Source organism: Gopherus evgoodei, chromosome 10 (genome assembly GCF_007399415.2).
Source record: "Gopherus evgoodei ecotype Sinaloan lineage chromosome 10, rGopEvg1_v1.p, whole genome shotgun sequence".
In the NCBI taxonomy this organism is placed as follows: domain Eukaryota; kingdom Metazoa; phylum Chordata; order Testudines; family Testudinidae; genus Gopherus; species Gopherus evgoodei.
Genome location: NC_044331.1, coordinates 53,390,694 through 53,410,830, shown reverse-complemented (window position 1 = coordinate 53,410,830; position 20,137 = coordinate 53,390,694). Strand labels below are relative to the sequence as shown.

Sequence of the window (20,137 nt, the reverse complement as noted above, 5' to 3'; positions counted from 1 at the left end):
AGCACTGCTGGACTCTTCAAGCAGAGCTGAATGGCTGCCTCCTGCACAGTAGCTGAATGGCCCAGGACTCACACAGTTCACCCTACCAGCCCTTCACAAGCCTGCTGCAACTCTGGCACCTCTGTTGTGCCACCAGCTTGAGCTGGGTGCTGCCCTGCCTAGTGCAGGGAAGGTGAGGAGGTGTGATCTGGGAGCGTTTCACTCTCAGGCTGCCCAGGGGCATATGGCCACACAAGGTGCCAGGCTCTGGGGGTCTCATCACACTTGCCTGGGCACCTGCCTCTTCTGCACAAGGGGGGAAAGCCACGGTCCATTTCAAACCCATCTGGGCACCTCGCTGGGGCCATGCCCCACACCATTGCCCTCTGCTCCCCCCACAGTTCTTTGGGGCACAGAAAGGGCCACTCAGGGTGACCATGGCCAGCAAGGGGCATGATGCAGGACATGGGGGTAATACCGGAGGAAGGGGGTTGTCACTGAAAGCTCAACCCATGGGGTGGCTGCTCAGGCCAGTGGGAGGTTCAGGGCCCGGGTCGCTGTGCCAGCCCACCCAGGAGGAGTTTGGAAAGAGCTCTTTGCTCTGCCTAGTGTCAGTGCCGCAGTAGAGAGGCAGCTGGGCTCAGCCTGCCCAGGAGAGGCAGAGGCCTCCTGGGGTCTGGCCCTTTTAGTCATCTCAGCTCACGCCCCCAGGCTGAGGGACATGACACAGAGACTACCCTGGGCTGCGGGACATGGCACCGCTGCTCTGGGTGTTAGCATGCTGAAATCCGGCTGGGGCCGTCCTCAACCCAGCTGGCTCTGCCCTCAAGAGCTGCAGCTGCACCCTGCCTGCTGCATGCTCTGCCAGTCTCCCATCCCCTGGCCCGGCAGCAATGGCATGGGAATCAGGACAGAGGCAAAACCCTATTTTCTCCCTGCCCCTCCCCACTCAGTTTAGTGTTAGTCTGGGTCACTGAGTCAACAGCTCACTGACCCGCATAAGCCAAAGTGCCCAGCGGCCCAGGCCCCTCGTGGCTGCATAGCCCCAGCGAGCACAGCCTTTTGAAGCCAGGAGCTGTAATTAAAGCAGGAGACTGAATAGCATGAGCCAGAACTGGCTCAGAATCCCTCCCAGGGCAGCTAGCAGGGTCCCTGAGCAGTGGGACTGGCTCAGCTAGCTGGAGCTAGGACCAGTGGCTGCCTCTCACCATTTGGCAGCGCTGCCCCAAATCCACTTCACTTTCCCCCATCCCTGGGGCTTGTCAGCAAATGCTCAGCACAATGTGAAGTGGGCTGCGCCTGGAGGCTCAGCACTTTGGGCTGGCTGCTGAAGGGGTCCCCAGAGCCAGGCTGGGAACAGAGATTGGGGCTTGCGGGGGCGGGGGAAAGCAGGCACTGGCTGGGTTCAGATTGCTGGGAATGCTGAGCTTGCTTAGCAAGGCTGATGGCCTAGGCCAGTGAGCTGCAGACTGCGGTGCATGACCCTCAAATGGCTCCTTAATGTGTCTCCTGCTGCACTGTGCAGCCCACAATATTAAACCCCTGTGTGATTTAATTATTAACTGATCGGCGTTATTAACCGACGAGGAGCTTTTTACTATGTAATTAACCAATTGTGGTTGATAAAATAATAAACCTTGTCAGTGATTTTGCTGTGAGACATCGCTCTATAAATAGAAACGCAGTATTTCCCCTGTCATGCTGGTTAAATAGGAATAGCGTGATAATGCTAGAAACAATGAATTCACTGTGCCAGGTTTCTGGGCAATGGTGAGTGCTAATTTGCCTCCTGAACCACTGAGGTTTATCACACTGGCCTAGGCCATTTCCATTGTCCGCTCTAACCACTGCCCCCCACTCCGCCTCCGGCTGAGGGCTGGCTTAGGTGGGTGCCCCATGTGATCACATTTTGGGCAATGCCATGGGTGATATTTTAGGTAAATCACTTAATGAGCTGATTTGCATATTTGAAATGAACCGACACATACCCATACCTGCTGCTGCAGCTGGTGAGGGCATGGGTGTCCGCCCTGGTGAACATGGCCCTTTGTGTCCCTGCAGGGCCTCGGGCAAGCTACCCTGCCTCCACCCTCCACCCCGCCAGCCTGGCACAGCCTGATCTGGAAATTCTGGGGGCAGTGGGAGCCTAAGGGTCACTGAGGGATTGGGGTTTAGTGTGACTGCCCCCCATTGTGTCCCTTTTCACACTCTGCCCCTGTCCCCATTCTCCCCCTCTTTGCTGCTGCCTCTTCTCTGGCAACACCTGTGCCTTCAGCCTGTGGGGGGGGCGACCCTGCCCCCCTCTGCAGCTGGGTGCATGATGTTGCAACTGGGCTGCAGCAGGCGTGGTTGGGCTGCCATGCATATCAGCCCACATGAAGTGCTGGATCCTTGGCAGCCCCGGGCATGGGACACGCATCCCCGATCTCTAGGCCTCACCTAGCACATGCCTGGTGCCCTGCCCATCCTGGGGGTGTTGGAGTGCAGCAAACTCCCTCCATGAGGCTCAGGGCCAGCCTCCACCCGCCATTGGTGGGGGGGCTCGTGCTAGGGCATCTCTCCTTTCAGTGTCATTTGATAAGCCATTGGATTGAGTCTCTAGGCTCTTGGAGAGCCAGGGCTGGGCGTAGGGGGGGCTGATGGGTTACAAGCCCTGCTGAAATCTCAGCACCTAACACTGGGCACAGACCCACCCATGGCACCCAGAGCTCTGGGCACAAGAACCTACATAATATGGCGAGTGCCCCTGTGGGGCCTGATGAGGCCCAACCTGCTGCCTTGTGGGGCCCTCTGAGCTCCCCACACCCAGTGATTCAAACAGCCCTGCCCAGCTGGGCCTTCCCCACACATTCCTGTAGAGCAGGGAGGCACACAAACCTACACAGGGGCAATTCCCCCGAGCTGGTCACGTGCTACCAGCAGGGACAGTCAGACTGAGGCCCTGTGATTGGCCAGCCTGGGCCCTCATTTCCTTCACACCTCCTCTGAGCAGCCCTTGGGCAGACGGGCACTGGAGACCCAGCAGTGTGTGTGAGGGGGGGTACTGGTCCCCCTTCTGCCAAGGGATGGGGGGGTCTAACGGGTCTGTGCTGGAAGCTGTAACCCAGCAGGCCTCCCAGGGCTCCCAAGCTCTCTGCAGGGTCCTTTCCCCTGCCCTCCGTGCAGACTGGCTCTCTGGCTCGCTGCATGGGGCTGGCAGGTGGAATGTAGGTGGCATGTTTGCACTCAGGCGGTAACTGTGAATGTCACGCACGAGCGCAAGGGCCTGCATGGCGCGGGCTGCGAGCGGGAACAGAGCCCAGGGGGTGGGTGCTGGCAGTTTCAACCAGTGCCAGGGTGACCGGCACTGAACCCGGGCACACAATGGCTGATTAACTGCCGGGCTGTGGGACAGGTGCAGAAGATGGGTGCTGGGAATATGGGCCTGTCACCTGCAATATCACGCTAAGCTACTTGCAGGAAAGAGCTGGCTGAGCTTCAAGTGCTGCTTCCTGGAACACAGCAAAGCAGGCAGAACTAGCTGGGCCAGCCTTGCCTAGGAATGGAGTTGGGAATCCCCACAACTGAGCCCCAAAGAGCACATCCCCCTGGGGCTTGGGGCCAACCTGAGCTCCCACTCCACTTCCCTAAAGCAGGGCAACATGGTGGGGTCCTGCACAGCCCTTCCCCTTGGGGGGACCAAGAGCAGCGCACAGGAGCTGACCCACTTCCCTTTGCACACCTGGCAGCTTCTGGTCCAGCCTAGCAGGGGTTGGCAAGGGGTTGCCTGTAATGATTGAGGGGCAGCAGCTTAGCTGTATGTGTGGGGAGCCCTGGGCTGGGATGCAGGGGGCTGCAGGTGAGGGTTGAGGGGCAGAGATGAGGACAGAGGATTCAGGGGTATTGGCGGCGCTGGGTGACAGCCTAGGGTTGGACTAGCAGGGGAGATGAGGGTCAGGATTGAGGGGCACCAGCCAAGACAAGCAGCATAGGTGTAGTTTCGAGGGGGTAGAGTGTGGGGCGGGGGAAGCTCCAGTCAACACTGGAGAGCTCAGCTCTCTGGACTGGCTCGAAGCCTCTCCAGAGACAGGGCCCAAGGGTTCAGCACCAGGTGCTGGAGGGAGCCCTGGGGAGCAGTCTGTGGGCTGACCCAGCCTTGGGGCCAGGCTGCCTGAGACACAAATGGCCCCCTCTATCGCTCAGGAGTCTCGGCCCTTGGGCATATCATGGGTCAAGTCCAGGAGCTTCCCCAGCTCAGTGTCCTGGGTGAGGATGGGCGGGGAAAGTGGAGCTACTTCCAGGTAGCTTGGCCCCAGGGCAGGGAGCGACTCGCTGAAGAAAGGCCCCATTAGCAAGTGTCTGGTGCCATCCCTGCCAGCGCTGAAGCCTAGGCCTCCCATGCCCCCAGTGCTGAGTCAGGGCAGCCCATGGCTATCCAGCCCACCCAGCATCACATGGGAGAGTCTCCAAAAGCCAGCGCCCAGCGGCTCTCCACGCAGGAGGGCACACTACAATGGGGTGCATAGGCCCCTGGGTATTGGAGGGCACTGGTGGGTCAGTGTGCGGTATGCATATAAGGCCCCCCACTTCACCCTCCCCTACATAGCTAGGGCAGGGGCCACAGGTGTGCGGGCTAAGGCTGAGGAGGGAAAGCCCCCCCGGTAGCTGCAGGCAGGACACGACCCTGAACCCACAGACTAACACCATGCTGCCCTGCCTGCACTCCCTCCCACAGCATGTCCTTCCTGCTCCGTGTGTGCCTCCCTCTCCCTTCCTCTGTGTGTAAACCCGCCCACCCCTCCCCCCCATCGCCCATCAGGAGCACTGTGCGTGTCTGGGCTTGCCTGGCAGAGCCCGCCATGTCTCGTGGCACTCAAGCGAGCCGAGCGTGCCAGGGCGCGAGAGAGTGGGAGGCGCAGGCTCAGAGAGCAGCATGGGGTGCACAGCGTCCCGGCCCACATGAGAGTGGCCAAATCAGCCGGTGCAGCCACATCATTTCTGCCTGTTTGACTTGGCACAAACGAGGCGCTGACTAATCCTGTCCCATATGAGGCCCTCCTGGCACCAGCATGTGCAACTTCTGGGGGCATGGCCCCAGCACAGCTCCCCCCCCGCTCCCCCGGTGACCAGAAAGGTCAGGCTCCTACACTCCCATCCACCCCCCTTCTCTCACCCCAATTCTCCCTCCTCCACTCCTTAAGATGTTAGTCCCCCTCCCCCTCCCCCAGATTGCTGGAGAGGCACAAAGGGCTCACACCTCAGGGAGGGCCCCACAGCCTTTGTGCATGACCAGGGGGATGTGATGGGAAGGAATCGGTGACCCCCACTGCAAAGTAGGACCTTGAGCCCGAAGGGCACCAGTGCCAGCTGGGCAGAGACACTTCCAGACATGCCAACTCTCACAAATGTATCATGAGAGACGTGAGCTCTAAGTAAAATTAAGCCTCATCCAGGATCCCGTGATAGAAAACTCAAATCTTGGGGTTTTTTTTCTACTGGTGCAATGCACATGAACAGGGCCAGCCTTAGGGGTGGGTGACCACCCAGGGCACAGTGCGGGATGGGGGGGCATCTGAGTGCCACTCACAGAGGTGGGGGGGGAGAGTGCAGATGAGCCCAGGGCTGGAACCCCTGGCCAGCTGGGAGGGAGCGGGCAATGCCCCTTGGAGCTACAGCAAGCCAGCCTCTGGATCCCCCTTCCCATGGGTATGGTGCTCGGGCGGGGGTGGGGGGGGTGTCCGATGGAGCTCCCAGGCTCAGAAACGCCTCCCTGCGCAGCCCAGCCTCGGTGGCCAGAGAGCAGCGGCTGCTGGCTGGGTGCCCAGCTCTGAAGGCAGCACCGCCGTCAGCAGCAGCACAGAAGTAAGGATGGCATGGGAGGCATGGAGGCACCCAGGGGTGCTGGAACAGGAGTGGCCAGGGGGCCATGCCCCCCCTCACTTTTTACTAGCCATAAGGGCAAGCGATGGGGATTAGGGGTGGCGAGGAGTGTGCAGCGGGCAGGGCCTTGGGGAAGGGGCAGTGTAGGGGCAGGGCCTCAAGGGGAATGGTAATGTGGGGCAGGGCCATGGTTCGGGCACCGGTGGCCCACCCACTTTGTGGGAGCTTCTACCACTCCTGCAGACCCCCACATGGGACATGGTTGGCACTCTACAGTTCAGGTGGCTAAACAGGACACGGAGACTGAGGAGCAGGAGGGACAGTGTGAAAAGGGAATGTGGAGAGTGAGGAGAAGCAGGAGGCAGATTTAGCAGTTGCAGGGAAATGGGGTGCAGGTGGATGCGGGGACCCCAGGAAGGAGGCTGGGGGTGGCGGCAGAGGCTAGTGATGGGGTGGGAGATGGAGGGGCTTGGATGGCAAGGCCCCAGGCTGGGTAGTGGCGGGGAGGGGGAGTACTCTCGCAGTAGCCAGGGAAAGGCAGTGTGGCAGAGTTGCCAACTCTTGCCACGTGATTGCCAGTCACAGGAGTTTGGGGCCTGCAGGAGCCAGCCAGGAGCTGGCATGATGACAGGCCTGGGCCCATGGCAGAGCTCTGTGTGGCAGCCTTGGGGCTAAGGAAACAGACCTGACCTGCCACGGAACCAGGTATAGCCCTAGAGCAGAGCGAGGCCAGGAGCAGGAGGGAACAGGGGAGTCAAGGAAAAGCTGCTGTTGGAGCCTCCCACTGCTTTGGACCTGCTCCTCTACTTGGGATCTGGAGAGAGGAGCAGCCAAGGAAGGGGGAGTTGGTGAGGTGGTGTTGGTGGGCCAGGGAAGGCGACCTCCCAAAGGGGGCCTATGGAGAACCCCCCCAAAAGGGGAACATCCAGCGGCAGGTCCCTCCGACCCACTCAAGGGGACCCACGAGATATGGGCTGCTATCGCTGTGGCCAACGAGGTCACATACGGGCCCAGTGCCCCAAGCTCAGGGACAGACCAAGCAGACCCAACCCACAGAGGGTGGACTGGGTAAAAACCCAATTGGAGGAGGGGCTACATTCCCAGGAAAGGGGGGTTGGCAACATACCACCTGTGGATGCTCCAGGCTCCGGGTTTTTGGTTTACCGGGTGGGCGCAGGGCTGCCCCTCCGGAAAGAGTGCATTGTTTCCCTGGAAGTGGATGGGAGGAAGGTCACTGGGTACTGGGACACAGGCGCAGAGGTGACGCTGGCCCGGCCCGAGGTGGTGGCCTCAGATCGGATGGTGCCCGACACCTACCTGACCCTGATGGGCGTGGGCGGGACCCCATTCAAGGTACCCGTGGCAAGGGTACACCTGAAATGGGGGGCCAAGGAGGGCCCCAAGGATGTGGGGGTACACCAATATTTGCCCACTGACGTGTTAATGGGAGGGGACCTTGAGGACTGGCCTAGTAACACCCAGAGTGCCCTGGTCGTGACTCGTAGTCAGAGTCGGCAAATGGCACTGCTCCCCGACAACGGGGAAGGTACTCGACCTGAGGTGCAGGACCCTAACTCAGGGAACGGGGAACGCCCAGGGGCACGGTGCAGAGAGGCTGCGGCCTCAGACCCAGCCAGCAAGAGAGAGCCAGTCCCCATTCCTGTAGGCATGCAGGGAGGGTCAGTGAGGTCTCCATCTGAGCAGCCAGCGACAGGAGATTTTTGTGTGTGCATTAACAGCTGACTTTTCTATCACACCTGGCCAGAAGTGTGTGTGTGTGTGTGTGCAGGGGGTGAACCAGTGAGCCCATTGGTGCCGCAATGACTTCCTGGCGTAGGCGAAGGCTCCCGCACCAGACTCACTGAGGCAGAGTTGACGGTGCTGCCAGGGAACCGGGGCTGGAGGAATGGCCCGACCTGGGTCGCACTCCAGGGCCTCTCTTGATGCGCTCTTTCTGAGGGTTTTTTTCCTCAGTGCCAGAGCTGGAGACCAGCATCAAGCTGCGCGGTGCCGGAGGGGCACTTCGTCCCGGAGTGCTCAGTGCTGAATCCAAGCGGCTTGGCTCCGACGCCGGTCTGAGCAATTGCCATTCAGAGAGCCCTAAGCTAGCCTCTCTCTTTCTTCGTACGACCGATCTGACAGCACGCTTGATCGTGAGCCTCTCCCAGACACTTCGGCCAACTGGAGCATGAGTCACTCACCAGCATAGGTTTGCCATGGGTGGCACAAGGTTTGGCACCCAGGGACCAAGGCATGCCTGGCCGCAGGGGCAAAGGGAGCCCTCTCCCCTAAAGGAGGCAGGCTAGCTACATGTGCGAGATTTACACTATTTATACTACTACATTAAGACTAATAAACTAAGCTGACATGAAAACGACTGACACCTCCTTGCCTAAGCAAGGGGAGTTGTTCCAACAACCACCACAGATGGTAAGAAGGAACTGAGAGAGTCTGGGGCTGGCAGTGCTCCTCATACCAGCGCATGAGTGAGCAGCACAAAAGTGCACTTGAGCTGGCCAGCCGGCTACCACTGAGGGAACAATCTCTGGCACCGGGCATGCGGCGTGCGCACACCCAGTGTGGAATGGACACGCACAAGCACTCGAAGAACCCCAAATAACACCTAATGGGCTAGTTCCCTAGCAACAGCAAAAACAACCCTCACCATTTCTACTGCTCTGCAAAGCAACTTCTAGCTGTAACAGTCAGACACCCAGCTCCAAGGTCAGCTAGTCACACTCCCATTCTCATGGCTATCACTTATTAATCACTCTGATTAACCAAAGTTGCAGCTGTGCTGCTCTGGCTGCCTCAGCAAGGTCACATTATCTTTTCTGACTATGTGGGTTTCTTGTTCTCAGTTTATGGTGGGAAGAACACAAAATGGCAGCGGGTTATGCCAAGTCCAGGGCTCTCGTACCACGAGGGGTCAAGTCAGTTAAACCTTTGCCAGCCCCCCACCCCCCACACACACACCTGCTCCACAAGCCCTGCTGTTTGGGGAAGCCAAGGTGTGGCCAGTAGCAGGCTGGGAGGAGAGAGTTGGGTGCGGGGGCGGGGCTAGGCAGCAGGTGACTACAGGGAATGCAGAAAGTGCTGGCAGGGAGGGAGGGTCCCCAGCACACAGCAGTGTTCCCAGGTGCCATCCCCACCTGCCAGTGTGAGACTGACAGCCTGTGCCACACACTGTGCCCACACTGCACACCAGATGCTGGCCGAGCATGGCAGGAGTACGGGCAGTAGTTGTACTCCCCGTGGCACAAACACCCTATGCTGGCTCCCTGCCCTGCCCGCTTTGGCACCCCATGCTGAGCGGACAGGGCAGGGATCCAGCTTGCTGTGCCTCTGTCTGGCAAAGGCAATGGGAGGATGGAGGCCAGCTGGGCTGTCCTGCTGTTACTCGGTCCCTGCTCAGATGCAGGAGTGGGGGGAACCTCTCTCGCTAAGCAGTGACCGGGCCCAGGCACAGAGCAAGGGCAGTGAGCGTTGATTGGCTAGGCCGGCCTTTTTGGGTGATGGCAAAGCCACACCATAGCTGAGACTCATCACTGCAATGAGCTGTCAGTCCTGAGGTCTCCACCAGGTGCCCTGGATCCAGGTGGTAAAGGCCTGTGGGTTGAAAGCAAGTTCCAGCCCTGCCTGAGACCCTAGCACTGCTCAGGCCTGGCCCTGGCATACACCATCTGCTGTGGCTTATTCCATTGGGGGCGCTCGTCCCTTCACTTCAATACTATAAAGTAGGCCAGGGCTGTTATTTTCTTTTGGCAGGTGGAGAACTGAGGCACAGGGAGATCTGGCCTAGGTTGCGCAGAGCATCTATGGCAGAGCTGGGGTCTGACCAGCGAGCTCCTGTGCCCTGGGATGGTGCTTGCAGAGGCTGGGCTGCTGTTTCAGATGAAGGAAACTTGACCTCCCCATAAGCACGTGGCTCACAGGGGGTCCCCAGCACAGATCACATGAGCAGAGGGGCTGATTAAGTTGTCCAGACACATTCCGCGGTTCTGGCGGGACCCAACTGAGAGTGCCAATTCAGGACCACTTGCTCAAACAGGGCAGTCACAGCCCAAGGCTGGGGTTTTTCCACCTCTAAGGCAAACCAAACTAGCCAGACAAAAGTGACTTCCGTTTCACCCCACTGGCTAACCACAAGTCACACAAATGATTTCCTTAGACACTCCAGTCTCCCAGTATCACCACCAGTCCCATACATCCTGGGGATGAATGGTTATGAAAACCAACACCCCAATTAAAAGAAAAGGTTCGCTCGATCCCAAAGGACCAAGACCCAGACCCAGGTCAATATACACATCAGATCTTACCCACAAATCACGCTGTTGCCAATCCTTTACAATCTAAAATCTAAAGGTTTATTCATAAAAGAAAAAAGATAGAGATGAGAGCTAGAATTGGTTATATGGAATCAATTACATACAGTAATAGCAAAGTTCTTAGTTCAGGTTTGTAGCAGTGATGGAGTAAACTGCAGGTTCAAATCAAGTCTCTGGAGTACATCCCTAGCTGGGATGGGTCATCAGTCCTTTGTGCAGAGCTTCAGCTTGTAGCAAAGTCCCTCCAGAGGTAGGAAGCAGGATTGAAGACAAGATGGAAATGAGGCATCCGCCTTATATAGTCTTTTCCAGGTGTAAGAACACTTCTTTGTTCTTACTGTGGAAAATTACAGCAAAATGGTGTCTGGAATCACATGGGCAAGTTCCTGCATACTTTGCTGAGTTACAAGGCGTATCAGCCTCCTCTCAATGGGTCAATTGTGTAGCTGATGGTCCTTAATGGGCCATCAAGCAGGCTAAGCAGATCTAACACCAACTTGTCTGGGGTGTTTCCCAGAACTGCAGCACCAATTTGAAATACAGACAGTATACAGCCAATACTTATAATTTCACCTACGTAATGATACAGACATACAGATAGCATAATCATAACCAGTAACCCATAACCTGGTCTTAGGCACCTTATATGACCCCCTTTACATAGGATTTGGTGCCACTACAGGACCTTGGTTGCAAACCATGTTCTATATGGTCCCAGATTATATCAATAACGTCACACCAGTGAAAAGATTTTCCATGAAAAAATGGCCAAGTGTAGAAAAGAGAAGTTGAGCAAAAGAAATGATCAAATGTTTTGTGAAAAATCTTTTTCCATTTAAAAAAAATATTTTTTCCCCCAGAATTGTCGGCCAAACGGTTCTCCAAACGAACAAACCTTTTCAATAACATTTTCCAACAGAAATATTAGGGGGGGGAAAGAGAAAATGTCAAACAATGAAAACCGGCTCCGTTTCAAACGGAACCAATGCCGCAAGGGCAGTATTTTTGGCACAGAGTTTGATTTTTCAGTTGACTCTAGTTGTGTGTGTGTCTCTCCAGTTCCCTTCCTGCTGCAATTTGGAGACATTCTTCTTTGCTTCCTGCTCTGAACTGTTGGGTGGTGCTGCTGAGCAGTGTTAAAAAGCTGCCCTGCTCCACCCTAGAGGTGGCTGTAGTTCAGTGGTGGGCAAAGTGATTGCTGGGGCTATAGTGAGTAAAGCGCTTTGGAATATCTCAGGCCTAGAGATGAGCCTGAAGCAAAACTCTGGCTCGGAAAAGGCCCCTATGGGGAAAGTTTGGATCCAGCTCGGCATCTTGTGGCTTGGGCCTGTCTTCAGTCCAGGTGAACAGGGCTGTGCCAGGCAGGCCTCGCTGTCACAAGAGTCAGAGTGTGCAGGCCCCCTGCTGCAGTGGGGCAGCTCCTGGACTTCCCTATGGCAGCAGCAAAGCAGGGTGGGTGGCCACATCCTGCTGCTTCCTCTGAACTCCCAGGGGAAGGAATGAAACAGCTGCTCCCCGACCAAGGCAACAACCCCCCCCCCCCAAGGGGCTGTTCAGACTGGGCCAACCCAGCTCCCAGAGCGCCAGGGGACAGTGCACAGGGACAATCCTTGCTCTCCTAGCCCCCTCACCTGCTGCTGAGGCAGGAGCAATGCCAAGGGGAAGGGGCAGCTGCACGGGAGTGGGGGAGTACATGGAGAGGCCCACGAAGCCCCAGCTGGGCTAACGGCATGTTCCCAGCCTGTGTGACACCAAGATCAGCCCCTGGGACTCACCAAATGTGAACCAGGAAAGTTTTTAAAGTAAACAGTGTCCATTCTCCCCCCGCCCCTGCCCCTGTCCCAAGTGAAAATGGCCCCATTATTCAGCTGCAGCCCCTTTCCCATCAAGCACCTGGAGGCTCAGCTTTGGGGGAAAGACTAGCTGCCCCAGTGGCACTGAGATCTCAGCTGGGGCGGGTGGGGCCGGGCACAGCCAACATGGTGATAACGTTGGTGCCTAGCACTGCGCAAGGGGCTGTTCTCATGGTTAACATTCAGGAAACCTCGGTGCTAGTCCCTGCTCTACCACTAACTCAGGCAAGTTCCCGGCTCTCTGTGACTCAGTTTCCCTGACTGTACAATGGGGATGCTGCTGCTGACCTGTCCTGGGGGGCTACAAGGATTAATTACTGCAGCCTGTGACGTGCTGGGAGCCTAAGGGATGGAGGCTGTGAAAGGAGCATGCTAGACAATGGACCCTAAGAACAGTGCGTTCACCCCACCAGCGCTGTTGACCCTTGACAGGTCCGGTGCAGAGCCCTGGGGCCTTTGGGCTGGGAATCTGCTCAGCGCAGGCTCTCCCCCGACATTCCCACTTACAGATTGGGCAGGCCAGGAGAACTCCTTTCCTTCTGGACTTTCTGCTTCCTAGGGACCTTTGTTTCTGTCTGCATGGGGCGTGGCTGTGAACCTGATCGTGTGTCCTGCATGTCTCCACTCTGAGTCAAAACCATCTCAATGCCCCTGAGGAGCCTGAGGGCTGCTCCAAACCCATCCCCATCATTCTGATCTGGCGGCCGGATCCAGCCCACCCCCAAGGGGTCTGATCCAGTGCCTGGGTCCAGCCGGGTCCAGCCCGTCCCCAAGGGATCTGATCCAGTGGCTGGGTCCAGCCAGGTCCAGCCCATCCCCAGGGGTCTGATCTGGGAGCCGAGTCCAGCCCATCCCCAGGGGTTCTGATCCGGGGGCTGGGTCCAGCCCATCCCCAGGGGTTCTGATCCGGGGGCTGGGTCCAGCCCAACCCCCGGGGGTTCTGATCCGGGGCTGGGTCCAGCTGGGTCCAGCCCATCCCCAGGGGTTCTGATCTGGGGGCCGGGTCCAGCCCATCCCCAGGGGTTCTGATCCGCGGGCTGGGTCCAGCCAGGTCCAGCCCATCCCCAAGGGGTCTGATCCGGGGGCTGCGTCCAGCCAGGTCCAGCCTGTCCCCAAGGGTTCTGATCTGGGGCTGGGTCCAGCCCGTACCCAAGGGGTCTGATCCAGGGGCCGGATCCAGCCAGGTCCAGCCAATCCCCAGGGGTTCTGATCCAGAGGCCGGGTCCAGCCCATCCCCAAGGGGTCTGATCTGGGGGCTGGGTCCAGCCCATCCCCAAGGGGTCTGATCCGGGGGCCAGGTCCAGCCCAAACATGCCCCAGTGCAGGCTCCCAGGGGTCAGTTTAGGAGGCTCTGGGCTGGAGTTTGGGGGAACGCTCACATAGGCAGAATTCGGGGCAGGGGAGGGGTTGGCTGAATTTGGACCTAGTTGTGCAAAGGTTTGCTCAGCCCCTGCACAGGTTGGGCTGTAGCACAGCATGGACCCACCGCCAGGGAGAAGCCAGGCTGGGGTCAGCAGCAGCCCTGCACCGTGGGTGGGGTCAGGGACTGGTTACTAAGAGGGTCACAGCCTGCCCCAGCACTAGGGTGACAGCAAGTGTGAAAAATCAGGACAGGGGGAGGGGGGTAATAGGCATCTATATAAGAAAAAGCCCCCCAAATCGGGACTGTGTCTATAAAATCGGGACATCTGGTCACCTTACCCAGCACTGAACCACTCAGGATACTTCCAGAGAGCAGTTGGGACTTGGTGCAGAGCCGATACCCAGGGTCTGGTTTGCCCCTGGCCACAGGCTCTTAGGGCCATCTCACCTACCAGCTCCCCACATTAGCTGCAGGCAGCATGGGCCAGCCGATGCCCCACAACTAGTGTGCAGTCGCAGTGGTGGCACTGCCAGGCAGGGCATGGGGAACCCTGCTCTAGATGGCGGGTGAGGTGTGATGTGGGATGGGGCGGGGAGGGGGTCTCTGAACAGGCTCTGACAACCCTGAGAGTTCAGCCAAGGCCTGGCTGAGGATTGCCTGGATGGGTTAATGTTGCCCTATGGGTGGCCGAAATGCTGAGTTTCATGACCGAGGTGCGATTTACCCTCCTGCGTGTCATGGAGAAATTCCTCGGAGCTCCGTCTGCTCCTGAGAGCAAACCCCAGCTCGCCTGCACCTCTGCAGAGGTGCGGCCCCAGCCGTGGCCTGCCCCTGTCACCTCAAGCCACCTTCAGCCCTTGTCCCTGGGACGGGAATCAGCAGTGTTCCGTGGCTGCAAGCGTGATGTGCTCCTACAAGAAGATAGAGTGAGGACTTTGACCCAACCCCACTACCTGGCTCAGCTCTGAGAACTGGCTGAGCCTGGCGGAGGCTCCTCCTGGCTGAGCCGGGACATTTCATAGGGCCACAGGGCTGGAAGGTTTGGTCTGTCTCTGCTTGGCCCATCGTATCTTTTCTGCAAACCGATTCCTCTATGACCATCACCTGCCAGAGCTCTGGGTGAGGGGCAGCCACTAGGGTGAGTGATGGGGTCCTGACATGGAGACCTGGGGGAGTCCCCAGATCACCCCCCAAGTGCCAGGCAGAATGAACAAGTAACCTGGCCCAGGTCTGGGGCTTTGGAGCTGAGTTCTGCCCCTGGCTGAGGAGGGCACTAAGGCCAAGCCAGTGAGCTTTGATGCAGGAGAGACCAGCCCTGTTCCCTTTGGTTGTTGCTCCTGAAGTGGCTCCAGGCACCACTTCTTCTGTTCCTGGCACCTTCACGCCCCAGCCTAGTCAGCCTGCCACTGCACCTGGACCTCCTACTTAGCGTGGGGCACCTGTTCCCAAGCCTGACCCCAGGGACGACACCCCCAGGGACTCCATCTCCACTTGCTTTTCAAGCACCTTGAAGCCTGCAAGATTGCAATGTGCTTTGCAAACTACGTGCCCAAGAATTGCTTCCCTCCTGGCTGAGATGCAGCCGTCTCTAGGGTGGGACATAGCAGTTGCTGAACAGAGCATAGCAATGCTATCCCACAGTTCAGGAGAGTAGGGAAGGATGCCATTTCCCACTGAAACTGCTGGGTGATGCATGGAGAGGAAATTCATTTGCCCATGTTTGCGACATTAACGAGCCGAAGCTCTGTCTGAAATCCCCTTCAAAAGGCTGCGCTCTGCCCCCTACACTGCAGAGCGGCAGGGACCAATGAGTTACCAACGCTGCCCCGAGCAGCACCCACGACCCACAGAGGCCTGAGCCATCTCCCATGGGAGCCCTTCCCCCAGGCTGACACCCACCATGGCTTGGCTGGCGGCACCTTGCAGCCCCATTGCTTCGCTGTAACCGCTGCCCGACTCTTGATGCTCTAATAACCTTGCCTTGTTCTGAGAAACTCTGGGGCTCCAAAGTGCTCCGCCAACCCCCCGAGTCTCCCTCTGCCTTCTCCAGGATTAGTGAGCTGGAGGCTGCTGGCTTTTGTGTTTGATTTTGCCAGCAGAGAGCTGCCCCTCGCCCCCAGGAGAACAGGGGCCCCCCAAAAGCAGGGCTGGTTTTGATGTGCTAATGGGGGTGGAAATAAACCCGGTGAGTTAACAAGGCGGAAGCAAAACTTGGAGAGAGGAAGAAGGAAGCCAAAGAAAGGTGCTTGGGAGGTGTGGGAAAGCGCCACAGAAGCTCAGCCCCTGAGATCAGACAGGCTGTGGGGCTAACAAGTTGGGGCAGTCTGCAGACGAGTCACTTGGAGACCTGGGGTGGGGCTTACTCTGGCCTGTGGCTCAGTAGCCCCTGTGCCCTCGTTGGTTAAGAGAGGGAGGGGGAGGGGTGGCATAATGCAGCAGCTGTCTGGCCTGTTCTCACAGGGCTGATGAGGTTTGGTCATAGCACTGGATAGGGGTGTCTCCCCTTAGATGTGTGGGACAATGTGCTCTAGGCTTTTCGACCCATGGGAATCCAGCTGTGCCATCTGTCACGTCCCCCCACCCCGCCAGTACAGGGGCCAAACCCCGAGCTGGGGTAAGGAGCCACTGACGCCAGCTGCCCCTGGGCCAAGTCTGGCCTGTTGGCTTGTCCCTGCTTGGCTCTAGCTCGAGGGGTGGGGGTGGAACCACTGTCAGGGCCTGAGGCTCCTCCTCAGCACAGGCTGGTCCCAAGGTGAGAGTTTGCTAGTGGGGATCATGAGGATCAGGACCCTGGAGGGGGCGGGGGGGCTCCCCTGGCCCTTGTGCCCATCCGGCGGAATCTGGGGCATACACAGTCTGGCGGGCTCAGCCCATAGCCAGAGGCTGTGTGGTCAACCCCTCACTAATGTCCGGTAGGGTTCAGGTGCGGTGAGAGCACTAGGGGCTGTCTGTGCCCACTGGGCCCAAACAAGAGGCTTGCCCGGCTCGTCTCTGCCAATCTGGATGGGAGCGCTGCCAGGCTCTTATTGGCTGGCTAGTTTGGAGGCAGAGATGTTTCCCCCCCCAATTCCTCTTCCCCCTCTCATCTGGGGCTCACAGAGCCGGGTCTCTTGCTCAAAGTGTCTCTTCCAGCCCAGGCCCTGAGTGTCTGGGTCTGGGTCAGGGCCAGTGGGGGAGAGGAAGAGGAGCCTATGCACCTGCCCCACCGTGGCACCAAAGCCATGGGCCAGAGCAGCAGCGAAGGAGGCTGAGTCTGGGAGGACAAAAAGGGTCCCTTCCCCATGCTGGCCCTGCTGGACGGGGCTGCAGGGAAACCAGATCCCTCTCACTGCCTCTCCCTTGTGCATTGTCCCTGGGTCAGGATTTGTGTGAGGTACTTAGCACAGGGCAAGCTGGGGCTTGCTTGCACCACCAGACAGACGCACCTGCCCTGCTCCGCATTCCAACCACCACCTCCCCCTCCCCGCCTGGCCATTGTTCAGTGGGTTGGTCACTGGCCTGAGCTGTATGGCACAGGTCCCGTGTGGACTGGGGCGCTGTGCCCCATGCATGTCCCAGCAGCTGGAGCAAGGCCCAGTCCCAGGTGGCAGGGCCTGGGGGGGAGGCAGGCCTGGGGAGGAAAGCCAGGGCCCCTTTGAGGGGGTTCTGGGCTGTGGGGATCCAGCCTTGGGCTCGACTTCCCCTCTCTGACCTTGGCTGAAACTTGTGCCTCATTCCCTGCCCCAGGGGCTAGTTCTGTCCCAGAGGCCCCTCAGGGAAGCTGAGTCTGAGGTCCCTGCAGGGGGACTCGGGGCGGGGAGCAGTGGGATGCAATGGGCCCAGTGAGGTTGGCTGTCTCTGGGACCCCCAATTCTGTGTAGTGCTGGGTGTGTATGGGGAAGGTGGTGGGGAACCTCATGCTGCTTGACAGGGACTCAGGGGGTGTACCCTCCCAGCACCCCCGCTGTGTCTGGGTGAATCTGTGCCCCCCAGCCCTGTGCTCCCCATGCCCTCTCTGTGCTGCTTCCCCTCCCACCTGCTGGGAAAGGGCCTTGTACGGAGCCCTCCCAGGACAGAGCAACTCCTCCAGCCCAGCCACTGCCCCCCTCGGCCCCAGGGGGGCACACAGTGGATGATCCCATGTGGAATGGGGGCGGGACCAGGCAGGATGGTAGGGGCTAGACTCAGGGACACTGATTCCAGACAATATGGGGACCCACACACCTCTTCCAGTGTCCCATAGCTCCTGCAGCTCTGTTGATGCCACTCAGTCCTGACCTGCAGCCCCTTGTCAATGAGACTATGCCCATGCCTGGGCAAGGCAAAGCCAGAGGACACTTGAGTCAGTCGTCCATCTTGGGCATGGGGCACAGACTCAGCAACCCATCTAGTAGCTGGCTCCCACGGGGAGCTGGTGCTCATCTGTATCAGCAGTTTTATCTGGCACAGCGAATGACTGCAGGTTGTGGGGCTGCAATGATCTCAGGCTGTTCTCAGGCTGTCTGTGGGTGAGGTTCCCAGCTTGCTTTCATGGAGCCAGGTGTGGGATGGGAGTGCCTGGTGCTCGCTTTTGAGCACTGTGGGATGAGCTGAAGGCTGGGTTTAGGCACCTGATGCCGATGCTCATCAGAGTTCAGAAAAGGTGCTCGTTGGCACAGACAGCAGGACGTTGGCTGGTGGGAATCCAAGGATCATGTAACAACTCACCTGCCTGGAAAATAGAGATGCTGGAGCTTTGGGGCCATCCCCAGCCACTGCCAGTGATGAGAGCTGGGGGATCTATGCTGTGACAGGCAGGAGGGCCGCTGAGGTATGGGGCCAGGGGCAGCTGCGGTAGGTGCAGAGCTTGGTGGCAGTAGCAAATATTCAGATAAGAACTCTGAAGGCCAGAGTGGAGAAGGGTAAGTAGGCTCGGTTGGTCCAAAGGGACGGGTGAGAGCCATTCCAAAGAGATGTTGCCCTCAGCCAATCGAAAGGGAATCGGCTGAGGGCAACATCTCAGGCAGATCCCCGAATCCGGAGTGGCGGAGATGAGTGCAGCGAGACGTCCAGTGCGGTAATGCAACCGATTGCGGAGAAGCCAGTAGGAGCGCCGGGGAGAGTTCTCTTTTCTTTGTGAAGGGCAGGGCGCCCTGGAATGGGTTCGCTCCGAGAGAGGAGCCCGAGCCTTGGAAAGCGTTGCAGTTCCAGCAGCATCCGGAGAGCTCTTGCTGGGCCTTGAAAATCCAAAGCAGATGGTGTAAACCTCGTGTTAGCTGTACCCATATCCACAGCAGGTCTCCAAAGGAACAGCCTCTGGCATGTGTAGGAAGGGAAGTCAGCAAGTCAGATCGGGATAAGGATTGGCTCTAAGCCAGGCTGGGTCAGTCGGGTTTGGGTGTGTAGCGGGGCTGGATGAGATGCCCTCCTGCATATGAGCCAGGCCCCTCCTGAGGATTGCCAAAACTTCAGCGGGCATTGCTCACCTCTGGCCTTCTGGGGGGTAGCTTCTGCCCTGGCTGGCACCAAGTAGCTGATTTAGTACCGGTGGGAACAGGGAACTCCAACAATTTAATTCACACAAAGGCCTGTGGGGGGCGCTGAGGCAACGTGAATTCTGCTCAAAATGTCAAAGTGAAGCAGTGCCATAAAGCGCAGACACAGACTCCGGGTGGGCGGAACTAGGACTGGTGCAGTCTGACTCTGAGGTCCCTGGCCTGGAAGCAGCCCAGGTCTTTTAGAGCGAATCGATGTGGCTCAGTGGGCCCTGCTCGAGTGGCCCGTTCCTCAGAGCAATCCCCAGACACAGCCCCATGCAGATGCAAGAGGCACTTGCCAAGCTGGGCTCCTCACCTATCCTGGGCTGGGACACTTCTGTTCTGTTAAGATCTCTTTGATGTCACTTGTATTCAAGGTTGTTTTTTTAACCTCACTTTTCCTTAGCTGTCTTTCTTGCTGTGCGAGTTGGGACCCCCCTGTCAGGAGCACTGGTTCTTGGAGCCAGGCCGGGAGGGCAGTCGCCCCATTCCAGGTGCCCGGGCAAGGTGAATGGGGCTGAAGGATAATCAAACTAGGCACTGGGAGAGAGGAAGATGGGACCCCAGGCAGGAGTTGGGGGGATTAGACCCATCGGGGAAGGGTCAAGGGCAGGGGCAGATGACCGGGTGGGTGATCCAAAAAGCAGGCTCCACACAGGTCAAGGAGAGCAGCTGCAAGGCAGAGCTCAGCCAGGACACAGCTGCACAAGGAGGGCTGAGACCCTGCACCGATCGGGCCAGCTGGCAGGCTGGGGAAGCACGCATGTGAACCACCCAGTGCTCAGGAGGCATGTGGCACCCCAGACGTGGGTGCAGGGAGTCATAGGAGGACTCTTCTGGGAGCCAGCTATGTTTAACAAACCAGAGGGGTGCACGCGTAGCTTCTGTGGGCTGAGCCCCAGGAGCTCCCTGGGGGCTACGCTCCCACCACCTCTATTGCAGGGAATCCCTGGAAGACCCCAACCTCACTCCTGCCTGGAGTTTTGTGCACCCTCCAGTCCCAGCTCCCCCAGCTCCAGGGTACCCCAGGCCAGTGGCTCAGTGTGCACCATTCCCACTCCACCCCATGCCCTCCATTCCCCCCAGTGCCAGGGGTTCTGTTCTCCTCTCCCCCAAGGCCTCCACTCCATGCCAGACCCCATGTGCTTTGCGCCTACACAGAGCATCTGCCTGAACTGCACAGTGGGAGTATAGCTGGCCAGCTGTGATGCCCAGCATCCTCCCGGTGCTCCTCACCTGGCAGAGTGGCACTGTGCCAGG

At 58.4% G+C, this 20,137-nt stretch overlaps 1 long non-coding RNA gene across 1 annotated transcript; it reads left to right on the top strand.

The window, feature by feature from the left end:
• The first annotated feature begins 767 nt into the window (after positions 1–767).
• LOC115659075 lies at positions 768–18,542 on the top strand. Its single transcript, XR_004002440.1, has 3 exons — positions 768–779; positions 3,277–3,284; positions 18,462–18,542. It is a non-coding gene; the product is annotated as an uncharacterized LOC115659075 (long non-coding RNA).
• The last annotated feature ends 1,595 nt before the right edge of the window (positions 18,543–20,137 follow it).